Here is a 16654-nt window from a genome sequence, read left to right as displayed (position 1 = left end):
TACTTAAGAACAGAAATAACACAGAAAAAATAATTGAAATAGTGAAACGAGAAAGAAAGCTTCTCTCTACAAATACAGACATATGAGTGCACGAACATGAACTCAGACACATAACAAAAACACAGAAATACTTCATCGGTGTCTTGGGAGTGGGCGGAGTTGGAGACCATTTGTACTTTTAGGAATCAAAATGATGGTTGCCTTCCATTTTTCCATATCTGGAGACCAACCAGGACAAGAAAAAGACATACCTTCCCCGCCTTCACACTCCTTAGTCAGACATTAGCCAACTCCCAAGAATTGTGGGTTCTGGTCAAGGGGGCTGATCCCAGAACTGTGGCGTGTTTCTCATGACCACAGGACTAAAAAAAAGCACTCCAAAACAAGCGGCAACCCAAAAAAACAACATATTGCCATCCTGCAAAAAAATCTAAGTGTGCTGAAAAAACAACAACATATGGCTGGGTGGGGTGTGACCAAAAGGAATATAGTTATCACGTTTGGAACATTCCTTTTACAGACTTGAGTGAAAAGAAATTTTCTGGGACAGAACATGGAGTAGTCCCAAAGCCTGCCTTTTTTGAAAGCACAATTGAGGACAGGAAAAGCAAAGAAGGATTCGTTCCAGGTGACTTACAGCCGAGAGCCAGGAATGGAATCTCACCCTTGACCCAAGAATCTGCTGAAAAGAACCAAAGCAGACAGAAGAGGAAGAGATAAGGCCAGGCTCACTGCTTTGTAACCAGAGTGCTGTTGAGATTAAAACAGAGAGAGGAATGGAATGTACTTGAACATGCTCATTATCAACACCAGAGCCACAATATACACTGATAATAGCCCTGGGGTGCCGTCATTATGTACCTGGAATCTGGGTTTCATTTGAACAAAACAGAATTAGCTTCAAGTGCAGTGCTCTGCTGGGGATCTCCATTATATAACTGTTGCATAACTCAAGGTGAAGTTACACAGCCAGGCAGCAAGACGACTGGGAAATGAGTTTTCAAACTTTGGGACTTTTGCTGTTTATCTAAACCTGGCCTATTTACCCACTAGTTACACACACCGTGAGTAACCTACGCCTGAGGTCCTCTCTGTAGATTGGTATCTCTATGGGGTCTTTTATTCTTTCAGTAGGAAACTGTAGAGAGACAGTCCAGCAGGTAAACAGAATGCCACACCCAGAGTTGGCTAGACCTGTGTTTTCCCTGTTCTGCCACTTGGTGGCGCTGTGGCGGGGCAAGTGTTTGATCTCTCCTTTGTGCCGGGACTGGAGGCAGAAGAAAGAGGCACGAGGAAGATTCCTGCCCTCAGTGAGCTCACAGTCTAGGGGGGAAAGGGTTATACGAACAGATCATTAACACGTACTACGCGCAGCACGATCACAAGTAACCACTACAATCCAGAGTACATAATAAGGAATGCTGTCTGTTTTAAAGCCGAGCTCACCCTGTGCTTGCCTCCCCTCTCTTGCTCCACCCCAGCTTCTGCTTGGTGGAGGGATGAAGAAATTACATTTGTCCTTTCAAACTATTTCAACACCTTTTGGTGTAAACAGTGTCTTTAAGATATACTCAGTCTGTCCTGGATTAATATCTATTCAGGGAAGTTATCCTACTTTGTTTGGTCTGCTGAAACAAAATACCGCAGACTGGATAATTTATAAACAACATATATTTATCGCTCACTGTGGGAAGTCCAGGATCCAGGCACCCGCACGGATGCCTTCTGGTGAGAGCTGTCTTCCCGGTTCACTGCGCTCTCACATGTTGCAGGAAGTAGGGAGCTTTCTCAGGCTACTTTTATTAGGGCACTGATTCCATGCACGGGGGTTCTGCCCTCACGCTGTAATCATCTCCCAAAGGCCCCGTCTCCTAATCCATCGTCTTGGGTGTTAGGTCTCTACATGTGAATTTTAGGGGGACACCAGCCTTCAGACCGTAGCAGAAGTTGAGTGCAGTCAGTTCTGGCCTCCCTCCCCATCCCACTCCCAGCCCTTTGCCCGTCTTTCTCTCGAGGAGACAGATGATTTGAAAGTGGGAATGGTGGAGGTCGTTGTGAGGGATCGTACGTAGTCAAGTCTCATTTTGCTCTATCTGATGCCTACTTGTGACGTCTCTGCAAACGATTCCCTGGTGCTCACTGGGTAGCCTATGCTGGGTTACTGAGAGGTCACCCCTTTGGACATCGTGGACCCGGCTGTGCCTGAAGCCTGGAGTTCCTGTCATCTGTGGTCTCCAAGTGCCATCCCAGGTCTTCCCCAGGCCCTGGAGTCTCTTAGCATTTTCGCATCCCCCATGGCGGTCCTGGAAATAGCGGGTCTAGGAACTGTGGGTGTGAATGAGGCTGTGGGCGCCCCGCGGGCTCTCCTGGGTGGACGCCATCCTCAGTCATTCTCAACTACCTCCCATGTGGCACCATCTTCCTCTGAATTTAGGAATCCTCCAGGAGGCTTGACATTTCCTGGGCTTCTGTAATATAAGGGAAAGCCTCTCTTCTCTGGACTTCCCCCAAACTCTTTGGTTATTTCTAACAACACATCCCCGCAGATTCAGCCCCAAGGCTGGGAGGCCCCGCAGCTGACCAATCATTGCTCTCCGCTTCCTCTCTGTTATTCCTCCATGTCACCGGCAGGGTTTCCATCTTCCTGTAGGACCGGAACTGCTCCTCTGTTGTGTCCTTACTTGGGTGACATTTGCACTCTATTCCCATGAGGCAACATGTTGGAATGGCTACAAAACAAGCAAACAAACAAAAATATCAAATTACTAAAGCAGGAAAATGCATCAGCACGTATTTAAAAAATAAGGCCTTTACAGCAGTGCTTCTTGAGGCAGGAGCTCTACCACTTCTGAAAGGAGACATTTTCCATCCTTGATTTCTGCCCCAAAGCGGCATTGGAAGATATCTGGAACTACTTACTATTAGTATACCACTTTTTTCCAAGATAATTAGAAAGCACACTGTCCTCTCCAGAAGCCCAGTGCCTCAGCTGCATAAGGATTCTGAAAATTTGAACATCATAATTTTAGTGTTAAAAAAATTGCAGTGGTGCTTCCCTGGTGGCACAGTGGTTGAGAGTCTGCCTGCTAATGCAGGGGACACAGGTTCGAGCCCTGGTCTGGGAGGATCCCACATGCCATGGAGCAACTAGGCCCGTGAGCCACAACTACTGAGCCTGCACGTCTGGAGCCTGTGCTCCGCAACAAGAGAGGCCGCCATTGTGAGAGGCCTGCGCAGCGCGATGAAGAGTGGCCCCCGCTCGCCACAACTAGAGAAAGCCCTCGCACAGAAACGAACACCCAACACAGCAAAATAAATTAATTAATTAATAAACTCCTACCCCCAACATCTTAAAAAAAAAAAATTGCAGTGGTGCAGAAAGTTTTATTTCAGTTATATAAAAGTATAATAGCTGTGTCAGGTTGCAATTTCCAAAGTTTTCTCCTATCATAGTACTCTTCCTCAATATGACCTCACCTCTTTCCATCAAGATGTGAAATCTAATTCTCCCGCTCTTGAATCTGGGCAGGGTTTTGACTGTTTCTACCAACAGAGTACAGTGGAAGAGACAGTATGTGACTTCCCAGGCAACGTTGTAATAGGCCATGCCTTGTCTGCCTTGTCTGCTGGACCACTTCCATGTAGGATGTCCACTTACCCCAAGGCGCCATGCTATACGGAAGTTAAGCTACATGGTGAGGCCAGAGAGGCACTTTGGTCAGCAGCCTTGGTTTTCAGAGTCATCCCAGCTCAGCACCAGATGCGTAAGTGAACTCGCCTTCAGATCATCTCAGCTCCCGGACATCGGGTCAGCCCCAGCCTTTGAGTCTTCCCTCCCGCCCCCCAAACTATCTTCATTGTTCCCTATCCTAATTCCTGACCTACAGAATTTGTGAGTATAAAAAAATACGGTTCTTGTAGACAACCCACTTTTCAACAACGAGTTATGTAGCTTTAGTAACTGGAACAGTGACTTAACTTATATGATGGCGTATTTGCCTACTTCCAAAGCTGTCTCAGTCGAGGACTTAAGAACCAGACTCTCTTTATTGAATCTAATAGTCAAAAATGAGAATGAACCACTGAATTCCATTTCATCTATTGAGGAAGACAGGAAACACCTTGGGTTTCTGTGAACTGCGTAAACCAGAGTTTGGTGCGTGAACGTTACGTCAAGGTCTGGACCACTTGGTTTGGGGCTAACCAAAGCACATTTTTCTACAATAACTAAAACTAGATGACGCTTGGTGGGGAAGAGGGAGACTATAACTAGCACGAAGTTTTTTCCTCTCAAAGATCTTCAGAAATTACTAGAACCAAGTCTGTATTATGAAGCTAACAATGAGGGATGCATTTATAAAGCAAGATCGGACTCCATTAGTTTGGGCTAGGCTAGAGAGGGAAGAGCAAACTGCATGGAGATTTGAATAAGGTTTCCACCAAATCGAGATCTACCATGTGTTTTTGGGCGGTGAGGGCAGAAGGAAGGTGCTGCCTCTGCGTGGGTGGAACTCGCTCTCTGAAAAGACTCTGGAAACTTATTCCCATCCTCCGGGAATTGGATCCACGTAGATACAACAATTCGAGGATGCTCAAGTCCCGTACATAACACGGCACAGTACAGTCAGCACCCATATCGGCAGGTTCTGCATCTGTGGATACAGAGGACCAACAGCATCCTGAAAACAATCTTCTAAAAGCAGGGAGGGCTTCCCAGGTCGAGTAGGGTCTACTCCTGCTTTCTTTGCGGTGTGTCACTGGGCATTTTTATAGACATGAACAAGTGAACTGCGGCAGGCCAGGAGTACATGCAATCTTGGGGTTAAGGTATCCTATTCATTCTCTGGTAGGTATGAGCCCTGTGAACTCCTGGGGAACCAGTCCTGATCGTAACAGAACTGGTCAGAGGACCCAACCAAAGTCAGTGCTTAATTCATCCCTGTGACGTGAGAGGCCACGGCCATGTCCCTGACCCTGAGGACCTAAAGATGAAGAGGAAATGCAGCAGAGAGTATAAATAAATAATTACCCTAGAAAGTGATTCTTGTGCATATCTTTATGATAACATTTATTACATTGTGTTGAAATTGTCTACATATGTGTCTGTCTCCTTAACTAGGGAAAACATTCTGTCTAACTCATCTTTCTATCCACAGCATCAACATAGATTTTGGCTCGGAGAAGGCACTCAATAAATGCCCTGTGAAAATAATTGAACCTGAGGTAAAAGAGGAGAAGTAAAGGCATCTAGGCGGCATGGAGACTCTGCAAGTCAGAAACATGGGAATTGTCCTGGGCTCCTCTCCCTCCCTCTCAACTCCCACATTGTCCAACTTCTAAGCCCCGATGTCTCTCCCTCCTAATTCCCTCTGCCTTCCCGCCTTCCCTCCTGCTACTGCCTTGAGTGACATCCTGGTCCTCTTTTTCCGGGGCTGCTCTAATAGTCTCCTGACTGGCCCCTGCCCTCTGTCTCACCTGCCTCTAATTTGCTGTCCTTATTCACCACACTGCCACTGGAGAGATGTTTCTAAAAGGCAGATTTGTGTATGTCATTTCGCTGCTTAGACATCTTCAAGATCTTCCCTCTGTCTACAGGATCAAGTCCAAACCACCTTGATTATCATCCAAGACCCTCCGTGATCTGACCTACGGTCACCTTCTTCAAGTTCATGTCCCACGTACATCCACATTCCTCTGTACACTTGATCAAAATGATCCTCTTTCAGCTCCGCCAATGTTGTTGGACATAGATGTTTTTGCACATACTGTTCTCCTGGCCGTGAACCCACTTCCTCCTTCCTCCCCAACCCTATCTTTAATATGTCTTGCAAAGTCCTGCATGTCCTTGGGGCCCACTCAGGTGGAGCTGATCACCTTCTTTGTACAGTCATTGCGCCTTTATTCTGTTCTAGAGAGAGCACAGCTGCAAGTGTGGGATGGTGGCCACTTGTCTGAAGCTGCTCGGGCTCATATTCTACCTCTGAGGCTTACCAGCAGGGTCATCTTCGCCAAGTGCTTAACGTCTCGTTACCTCCGTTTCCTCATTTGTAAAATAAATTCCCCGGGTCTCTGGGAGCTGACGTTTACGGCAGCCCCCATGCCTATCTTGCATTCTGCTAGGGTTTGGCCAGTAGGAGGCTCTGTCAGATTCTTGGAGGTTCGGGGAGCGTGAGGGTAAAATGAGTTCTGGACCTATAATTCCAACATGTATGGGGGGCTGGTTTTTGCATACCGACAAGCAATTCTCAAACACCAGCTGGGTGTCCTCCATTCAGCTCCGTTCTGATGCTATCTACGTGAGGAAAGCATCAGACCCCACGGGTTAGGGGTCCAGTCCCCCGAAGCTGCCCCTCCAGCCACACTTCAGATGCCAATCGCAAGCCAGGGTTGTTACCTGTGCTTCTGACAGACTAGCTACAGATTGGAGGGTTCAATGACATCCCGCCCAGAATTTGATTAATTTGCTCACAGAGCTCAGAGAAACATTTTACTTACCAGATGACCAGTTTATTATAAAGAGATGTAATTCAGGAACATCCAGATGGAGGGATGCATAAGGCAAGGTACATGGAAAGAGTACAGAACTTCTGTGCCCTCTCAGAGGGCATCGCTCTCCCCAAATCCCTGTGTGTTCCTCAACCCGGAAGCTCCCCGAACCATGTCCTTTTGGGTTTTTACGGAGGCTTCATTACATAAGCACAATTGATTAAATCATTGGCCACTGGTAATTGAACTCAATCTCCAGCCCCTCCCCCTCCCAGGCGGTGAGGGGGGATGGGGCGTGGGGGGCAAGGCTGGACCGAAAGTCCAAACCCTCTAATCAAAGGGTTGGCCCCACTGACAACCAGCCTCATCCTTAGATGGTGGCCAAATCCACTTATTAGCATAACAAAAGTCAACTTTATACTCTCATTCCTTAGGAAATTCCAAGGGCTTTAGGGGTTCTGTGACAGAAATGGGGACAGAGACCAAATACATATTTCTTATTATAAATCACAGTATCCCACCGGGCCACGTATTCATTTCCCTGCTTCTCCCCTGTCAGGCCCCCTGGCCACAGGTCCTGCAGCAAGACCTTCTCCTACAGCTGCAGTTGTTCTTCCCAGGTTCCACTACCTTCCTCTGCATTTCTCAGGCTCCCCTCCGGGGCTCCATCTTCCCTTTCTCACACCTTTGTGGGTAGATCCTTCTTTAGACAGTCCTCAAGTTTTCCGTTTGGACCACCTGTCTCTAACCAGGACCCTGACTGGCACATCCCCCCTAGTGGATGGTGAATGTTTAAATGCTAGGCTTTAAAGACTTTAAGGTTAGGCTGCCGTTCAGCCGTGTGTTCTAGCACAGTACCTGATGCAACATGGTAGAAGTTAAATGTAAATCTCTCAATGAATTAATGAGCAAACGAGTGATTAACACTTTGGAGAAGGGTACAGCGGGTAGTCAGGAAAGCCTTCGAAGGGCAGATGATTGCTGAGTTAGGTTTGAAGGACGTTAAGCAGGGACATTCCTTGCCAAGAAAACAGCACGTGCAAAAGTACAAGGCATGACAGTGTTTAGGGAACTGCAAGTAATAATTATTACTGGAGCACGAAGCATGTTGGGCTCCTATATAAGCTTTCTTTGGTATAAGTGATTCTGCTGCTACTGCAAAGTTTGAAATCACTGTCTTCTGAGCCAAGCTCCTCACTTTCTAGATAGAGAAAATCATATCTAGTAAAGGAAAAAGGATTGTCCAAGTTCACCGTTGAGCCCTCTGGAGCAGTGTTCACTTATGACAGGGAAGTTCAGGTCTCCACTGCATCTGCTACCTTGAGCGGACTTAAGCCCTGGCACACCACAGAGCGCAAGTGGGGACACTCCAGACCTTGAGGCAAGCACATTAATGGGGCCAAGCTCATTGTTTTGTTAGAGGCATCGCTTGCCAAATGGAGTTGGCTGTGTAGGGAAGGCTTTGGGGCAGAGCCCTTGGGAGGCTAAGGACATCACATTGCAGCAAACAGACACAATCAGGCCACGATTCACGCTGCGTGGTTCCTTTCACCAGAGAGCTGGCCTTGGAGACCACATTTTCAGGGGTGAGTCAGATGGCAGGCGTGTAAGGCATCATCCTGCAGGTCCTCCCGTCGTTGCTGAAGTAGAGCCACAAAAACTGGAGAGTCCACGGCCCAAATGTCAGGAGAGAGACCCCTGGAGGGAGCCACACACTGACACTTACTCTTTGCAACTTCTTTTCTCCGTGTGCTTGCTAGTGACTTGGAGAAAGAGGAAGCAAACGGGATGTCACCAGAATGTGGTAGAAGTGACCATATCCGCTTCCCTCAACTTTGTACAAGTACAAATGTGTGGACATAGGAGGTGCTTTAATGAAAAGCTTACTGAATAAATGAATGAGTGAATGAATAAATATCCTGCACCCTGTTTTGGAGCTATTTGGATAACTGGCTCTTATGGACTGAATGTTTGTGTCCCCTCTAAATTCCTGTGTTGAAGCCCTAACATGCCGTGTGATAGTATTTGGAGATGCGGCCTTTGGGAGATAATTAGGGAGACAATTAGGGAGATAATTTGGGAGATAATTAGATGAGGCCACGAGGGTGGGCCCTCACGATGGGATTAGTGTCCTTATAAGAAGAGACACCAGAGAGCTTTCTCTCTCTTTCCTACCACATGGACACAAAGAGGTCACCTGAGCACACGGCAGGAAGGCGGCCCCTCTGCAAGCCAGGAAGAGTCCTCACAGAAGCCAACCATGCTGGCACCCTGATATCAGACTTCTGGCTTCCAGACCTATGAGAAGATAGATTTCTGTTGGCTAAGACACTCAGTCTGTGGTATTTTGTTATGGCAGCCCACGTTGACTAATACCTGGCGATAGCTGCACCGCTTTTGTAGCTATTGGTAAAGAAATAAAATGACTTTCAGTTGCCAAGAAGAAACACTTAGAATCATTTTAAGACTGAGATCCAGTGAGAAAGTTTGCTCTTCTAATGAGGTTCAAATATTAACTCTAACACCTCACAGGCATTGCCATCCAAAGGCTCAGGCCATAATTAAACATTTTTAGTCGTAGTAAAACAAGCCCCCAATCACTTATCCAAAACCCTTGGGGCCAGATCTATTTCAGGGTTCAGAATCTTTTAATTTTAGAAAGATTTGGTGCATATGCCATGCAGTTCCTAATATCCTCAGTGGTTTCTGAGCAACACACCATAACCAAACACACTACTGTTTCTGTAGCAAAACGTATACATATCCCCACTAACTGTGATTAAGACTATGATTGCATCAGCTCAGTTCAGGTTATGTTTTGACACCAAATACTTTTGCTAAAAACTTACAAAGGCTTTTGATTTTCAGAGCTTTTTGGATTGGATATTGAGGATAAGAGCTTGTGGACCTGTAGTAGTAATAGCTATATATTTGTTCAATGCTTACTGTATGTTAGGGCTCTACTAAGTACTTTATATACATTAGTTTATTTAATCTTTAAAGGAGAGAGACAACTATTAATAGACCCGTTCTCCCATGTGCAAACAACTCTCAGAGAGCTTTGTAACATGCCTTCAGCCATGTATCTGGTCACCTTTTAGCCACTCTTCTGCACTGCCTTCTGCTGTATGGACAGAGAGGCAGAGAAGGCTGGTTTGCCAGGAGGTAGAGAAGATTGAAGAAGATGCAGAGACAAGAGATGGAGAATGAGGAAACACTTTTTAATTCCAGTTTCTGGTTTTAGCACTCCCTGAGGTCTTGCTTATTTCCTGGGTTGAAATGCATCCCTTTTTTCCTTAATAAACAATCAATTTTTGGTTATTATAGCTTAAGATGGTTTCTATTACTTGCAAACAAATAATCCCAACCAATACCATGTGGGGCAGATGTCATTTACGCAACTTTTATGAATAAGCACATTGAACCTCAGAAAAATTAGGGGACCTAACACACATACACATGAAAACAGCTAAATCAAACAAAAGGCTTTCTACTGATTAGTAGTCAAGGTAGTTCTCACAGCAACGTTGTCTACCTGAGGAGTTCTTTCTACTACATCATGTTGCCTTTTACTACGCAAGAACAAAAACTTTCCAGATGATTAGCTGAATGTTGTATTTGATTAAAGGTACAGTGTTATGAGCTTAGAAGGAATGTTTTCAATGCAGAACAAGTACACATAGGAGAATGACATGCAGGAATGTGGAAAAGTTTCATTATACATGGAACTGAAAAAAATCGACCGAGGTGAATGGGTTGTAATTCTCAGGGTTTGTATGTGTTGGACAGGGGTGGAGGGGGTAGAGAGAACAGCAGGAGTGGGGCTCTTTGTCACTGTGGACAATATCCTCTGAGCGGGCCATTAGCTCAAGGCTATTTCCATAATGAATGGTGACCATATTGCCGATCGCTCCTGGGGTGACCATAGATCTTCTGTGGTTGGTGTAGGTTTTCGTTCCTCTTTGACAGCATAGATGTTCCTTTTATTTATCTGGGCTATCTTACACAATATGCTACCTAATTCACTACTTGGGAGCATAACATCTAGTAGGCAAGTCACAAAACACACACTTCATTACAGAAGCTGTCCTACAGCCAAAAGAGGTGAAGTGCAAAGTCAAATGTGATGCTCTGACACAGGTAGGCTCTGGTTTGTTTGTCATGGTCATCCTTAGATGGGAATCTTTTAGCCAAATTGTATACGTGTGTTCAGCAGACAAAGATTTACTAAGGACTTTCTGGTTCAGTTCTACAGGTATTATCCTACTAGTGAAGTTTCTTAAGAAAGTATTCGAAAAAGGACCCCTGTCTGGGTAGGACTCCGGCTTTAGTCCAGCTTTGGCTGTGAATCAACTGTGTGACTTTGAATAAGTTACGTAAATTCTCTGGGGTACTGTTTCCTCACCTGGAAAATGAGGAATTTTTTTTTTGACAGTTCTTGATCCTCTTATTAGAAATGTAAAAAATGCTTTAAAATTCCCTTTGGAGGAAAAAAAATCTCTTAAAGGTTAACATAAATTCTACTACCAGTGAGCAAAAAATATAGGTCATGTAACTAAGACGTATAGATCGAAAGGACATCTTTCTTCCTTCCTTCTTTTCTTCCTTCCTTCCTTCCTTTCTGGCTGCGTTGGGTCTTCGTTGCTGCACGCGGGCTTTCTCTAGTTGCGGCGAGCGGGGGCTACTCTTTGTTGCGATGTGCGGGCTTCTCATTGCGGTGGCTTCTCGTTACGGAGCACGGGTTCTAGGTGCTTGGGCTTCAGTAGTTGTGGCACATGGGTTCAGCAGTTGTGCCTTGTGGGCTCTAGAGCGCAGGCTCAGTAGTTGTGTCTCAAGGGCTTAGTTGCTCCGCGGCATGTGGGATCTTCCCGGATCAGGGAATCGAACCCATGTCCCCTGCATTGGCAGGCAGATTCTCAACCACTGTGCCACCAGGGAAATCCCCCAAAGGACGTATTTCTTAAAAGGAAAAACAAAACAAAACAAAACCGTAATGCACAATATTTACCACTACTTAAATCATCCAGTTGAAATCTTTATTTGTCACTAATGAAAAAATACAACATAGATGGTTACCTCTACTGTGAAGAGCAGAAATGACTGGGGCTGGGGAAAGGATGAAGAAGGTCCGTTCTGCTGGAGCTTTGCGAGATTCACATGTACAGCACCAGCTTTCACTAAATCAGCTCCTTTGGGTCAGTCATTAGACAGATGATTCTAAATTTCTCTCCAAATTTCTAAGCTCGGAAACTTTTGAGTCCTTGAAACCCTTTAAGTATAAAGAATTTAGTAAGTTTAGTAGAAAAGGCACAGATTTAGTAGACTAAATCCATTTTTAAACTCTGGGCACAGGACAAGTCAGTGAATTTCTCTGAAGACCACTTTTCTCAAATAGAAACTCTTGGGGAAATAGTTTCAGGATCACAAAACTATTGTGTGCAGCTAATTGGATAACATGTGAAAGGGCTGAAAATTTTCAGAGATTTTGCTGTGACTTCTTTTTAAATGATGCCTAACCCTTACGACTGCCATCTAGTGGCCACTTTCTAGTAATTACCTGCCTCAGATTCCTTGGGCTCCTGAAATCCACAGCAAACCTGCATCACAAATGGGACTTGAGTGCAGTTTCAATCCATTCCTCACACCAGTAAATGCCAGTTATAACCCAAATTATTCTAGCTAAATGTTCAAAGAGAACGATCTCATTAGAAGTATTAGGGCTTTGTTGGCTAGTTAGCCTTCTTTAAGTAATGGTATGAGATTTTTTGGGGGGGGGAATTACTTTTCCCCTGAGAGATCTACACTGGGAATGTGATCCAAGCCGGAATTTGGGTCTTGACCAGGTGACCAGAAGACTGAAAACGGTGAAGAGTCTGGACATGACAGTGAAAACCTCTCATGTTTCTTGGACCCACAAGGCTACTTGTTACGTCTCATTTGCTGTGTCTGACTCTCCAGTTTTCCCATCAGGTTATTAAGGGCTCCGTATACTTCGAATCAAAATCAAATGTGTTTGTGTATGTGAGGCAGATTTTATTTTGTTCTTTGCAACCAAAGGGCCTTAACGTATGTATTAAGAACCAGAGCGTACAAGGCAGCTGCGGTGTTATCTGCAGCAAAACAATGTCCATAAGAGCTGCCGTTATGACTCTTATGATCGGCTACATTCCAGGTTAACATTTTACCTTGTACTATTTATTTAATTATCACAACTTTCCTTTTAGCTGTTATCATGAATCCTCATTTTAAAGATAATGAAAGTACAGTTGAACGGAAATGAGGTAACTTGCCTAAGCGCACATAGTTAATAAAAGACGGAGTCAGGGTAAATTCCAGCCACTTTTGGTGACCAGCACAAAGAATAAGGAGGCTACTTGTTTTCTGTAATCTGTAACTTGGACAGTTCATTTCTCTTGATGCAGCCTGGGAATGTTAGTAGTTACATCACATGGTGAGCTTAATTGAATGTGTTACCCCAAACCCTACATTATCTTTCATTTGAATTGCTATCAAGCACTTCCCTGTCGTTTAGAAGAATTTATCTACCGATAACTCATTGAAACAAAGAAATCCCCGAGTGAAAATATATGAAGCCTGTGTCAGAAATCTCAGAGTTTTTTGACCTTTTGATTGCTAACTCCATTAAAATGGATCCTGTTCTACCTTCTAGCCTGTCTAAGGTCTAAGAAGAAAATGACACTTTTTAATTCTGAGGCTCTTCCTTTTCCTCTTCTCATCAGGAACAGAGATCATGGCCATAAAGATCCTTAGGAGGAAACAGAGTAAAATTATTCATTTATTGAACAAATGTTAATTAAGCTATAATAAATGTCTGAATAAATCAGGGAAGACCTCAAGCCCCTCCGGACCGTCAACTCCACAGAGATCCCCTCTGCCTTCATTTCTCCCTGATCTGCTCCCAGTGCCCAGGAAAGACTGCCTGTCCTACAGGAAAGGCTCCGATGAAGGGAGCATGAAGTCGGCGGCACAGACTTTTCTCTGTGTAAAGCCAGTTGGCACCTACAGGGATTGAAACCTGCCGTCAGCTCATGAGCACAGCCCTGTGACTAACTGAGCCAACTGGTCATTCCAGCACTCATGCTCTACCAGGTGAAGCGGCTCTCTGTGGCCTGAAAAACCGGACCCCGATTACCTACAAGGGAAGATCTGTGAGTGACTGCAGTGACCCAAGATCCATGGCCGTCCCGGGAGCAGCAGGTACTACTGTCATCGTTCATTTGGAGCCAACAAGGAGTGGGTGACAAACCCAAGGGTCTAGCTTCACATCGACAAAGTCTCTGGGACCAGAAACCCATTATCTTGATACCATGTAGTTTTCAGAGACAGCATTTGCATGTCAGCAATAAGACCTGGTGTCAGGGCCCCTCCCCAGGTACCTAACTTGTCACCAAGCCTGATAAGAGGAAGCATGCTTTTTCCTAGTTTTTAGCACAGTAACCACCCAACAGAATTGCTAATGAAGAAAAAAAAATGCCTTTGCTTGTGGCTTAATACATATTTCCTTTTCTCTCAAAGGCTTGCCCATTTCAAATGTAATCTGTTCTTTGGGGGCACGTTCTCCCTAGAAGAGTCTAGTGGTGAAGAGCCTCAGCTTCAACCAGGAGGACCCTTTTCTAATTGCATCATGTTGAATAAGTTACTTAAATTCCCTGAGACCAGATTTCTTACCATTAAGTGGAAATACTAATAGCCCTACCTGTAAGGTTGTTGGGAATATTTAAACAAGATTATGTATACGTGTGTGTGTGTGTGTGTGTGTGTGTGTGTGTATAAAATGCTTAGCACAAAACCTAACCTAGTTAATGCTCAATACAGTTAAATATTACGATTACTAAATGAACTAATAAATATACACATGCCCAGTACAGCTTGGTGGTTAACAAATGTTAGGATAATATTTGTAAACTGTGGGGCACTATTCATATGTCAGGTCTGAATATTATTAGCACTTGCCTTAGTGATGAAGCTTTCAGTTCAGTCATGGTCCAGTAAGAGATGAGTCAGAAGGAAAATTAGGGCACACAGCAGATGGCTTTCCCAAGCATATGACCTATTCAGTCTTGAAAATCAGCCCAGGCACTGGTCAACTGCAGTCCTTGGGTATTTTGCATTTGAATCGCTATCAAATATTTTCCTCTCTTTCCATCCTTGCTAAAAGGAATGACCTTTCTTCTTTAAAACACAGAACACTCCAAGGAAAGCGTTAGAAGGAGAAAGTTCAAATCTGGCCTTTGACCTTACCCTCCCCTAGAATCATTCTCTTTCCTACTGCCTGCATTGCAATCTGGTCCATGGGAATGCATTAGAGCTCACACCTGGGTGAAGTCCCCTTTCTTTAGTTTCTCTGAGGATGTCTAAAAATGGCTGAGCTGTTTAAGAACTTGACTGCCAGCCGATGGTTCTTGAACCCATTGACAATGAAGCTGTGTGTTTCACATGACAAAAGACCTTTTGCTTCTCTTTCCTGATTGTTTTCATTTGTTGTTTTGGCTCCCTCTTGCTGGACACTGCAGGCATCCGATAATAAGCAGAGCTCTCAACTGACAGGTCTGGGGTGCAGCAAAATGGGCCAGAGCTGAGGAAAAGGCACTGCTAGGGTGGGCTCGGTAATTATGTGGTGTTAGAGCACGCTTTTGATCCTATTTGAACATGTCTAATTTAATGAACTCTTGAAACTCTTTTCAAGGATGCAGATGATTTATGGCATACTAGAACTCTACTTCAGCAGTTCCTAAAGCATGGCTTGTGCATCTCTGGAGGCCCCTGAAACTCTGGGGTTCCCTGAGGCCAAAACAACTGTCGTAATAATGCCAGGATATTACGGGACCTTTTTTACTGGGTTGACATTTGCACTAATGGCACAAAAACAATAGTGGGCATAACTCTGTGAATCAAAAGAGTGGTATCTAACTGTACTTCTTATTTGCCATTGTGTTCTTTAACCTCACACACTGTCAGTAAAAAAAAAGAAAATATCAGTTTTACTTAAAAATGCCCTTAAAGAAGCAGTAAAAAGTATTCATTTTATTAAACCAAAATTTTTGAGTACATGGAACACCATTTTTACTTCAAAGACTAACCGAGGGCTTCCCTGGTGGCGCAGTGGTTGGGAGTCCGCCTGCCGATGCAGGGGACGCGGGTTCGTGCCCCGGTCCGGGAAGATCCCACGTGCCGCGGAGTGGCTGGGCCTGTGAGCCATGGCCGCTGAGCCTGCGCGTCCGGAGCCTGTGCTCCGCAACGGGAGAGGCCGCGACGGTGAGAGGCCCCCGTACCTCAAAAAAAAAAAAAAAAGAATAACCGACAAACGATGGTTATACAGACTCGGACATCTGGCAGGCAGTTTCTTAAAAAACTGAACGAAATAAAATCTATGGCTTGAAGGAAAATGACTCACAGTATTTATTGCCAGTGGTAAAATTTGAACTTTCAGATGAAAATTAGAATTGTTGAAAACTTGAATTCACCACTGTGGGTGTGACAACTTCTTAGTACTTACAGAATTTTCGGATGAGATAGGCGGTGGTATTAACAAACATGAGTTTTTGATATTGCATAATAAAATCTGTGAACATTTGGAAAATTTGCATAACTCAGTGAAGCAATACTTTCCAAATGACCAAAGCATGATGTTTAAAGTGGTTTCTGATCCCACACTGCAGCCAATCTTTAAGAAACTGCCTTTGGACAGGGATAAAGACACAGGCATAGAGAATGGACTTGAGGACACGAGGAGGGGGAAGGGTAAGCTGGGACGAAGTGAGAGAGCGGCATGGACATATATACACTACCAAACGTAAAACAGATAGCTAGTGGGAAGCAGCCGCATAGCACAGGGAGATCAGCTTGGTGCTTTGTGACCACTTAGAGGGGTGGGATAGGGAGGGTGGGAGGGAGACGCAAGAGGGAGGGGTTATGGGAATATACGTATGCATATAGCTGATTCACTTTGTTATAAAGCAGAAAGTAACACAACTCTGTAAAGCAATTATACTCCAATAAAGATGTTAAAAAAAAAACTGCCTTTCAACGAGTTTTGGTATAGTTTCAAAGAATATTCAAATCACCTAAAAATGCTATTAAAATACACCTTCGTTTTCCAACTACACATCTGTGTGAGGCTGAATTTTCTTCATACACTTCAACCCAA

General features: G+C 44.6%; 1 long non-coding RNA gene across 2 annotated transcripts in view; it reads left to right on the top strand.

The window, feature by feature from the left end:
• LOC132593781 (uncharacterized) overlaps window positions 1–16362 on the top strand; it is a 105982-nt gene extending 89620 nt beyond the window's left edge. For both annotated transcript variants that reach the window (XR_009559610.1, XR_009559611.1), the window contains exon 9: window positions 13227–16362. This is a non-coding gene — a long non-coding RNA (uncharacterized lncRNA). The remainder of the gene's footprint in view (window positions 1–13226) is intronic.
• The last annotated feature ends 292 nt before the right edge of the window (window positions 16363–16654 follow it).

The sequence above is a fragment of the Globicephala melas genome, chromosome 17 (assembly GCF_963455315.2).
Source record: "Globicephala melas chromosome 17, mGloMel1.2, whole genome shotgun sequence".
Lineage (NCBI taxonomy): Eukaryota > Metazoa > Chordata > Mammalia > Artiodactyla > Delphinidae > Globicephala > Globicephala melas.
Note: the sequence above shows the minus strand (reverse complement) of the source record. Positions and strands in the feature narration are given on the sequence as shown.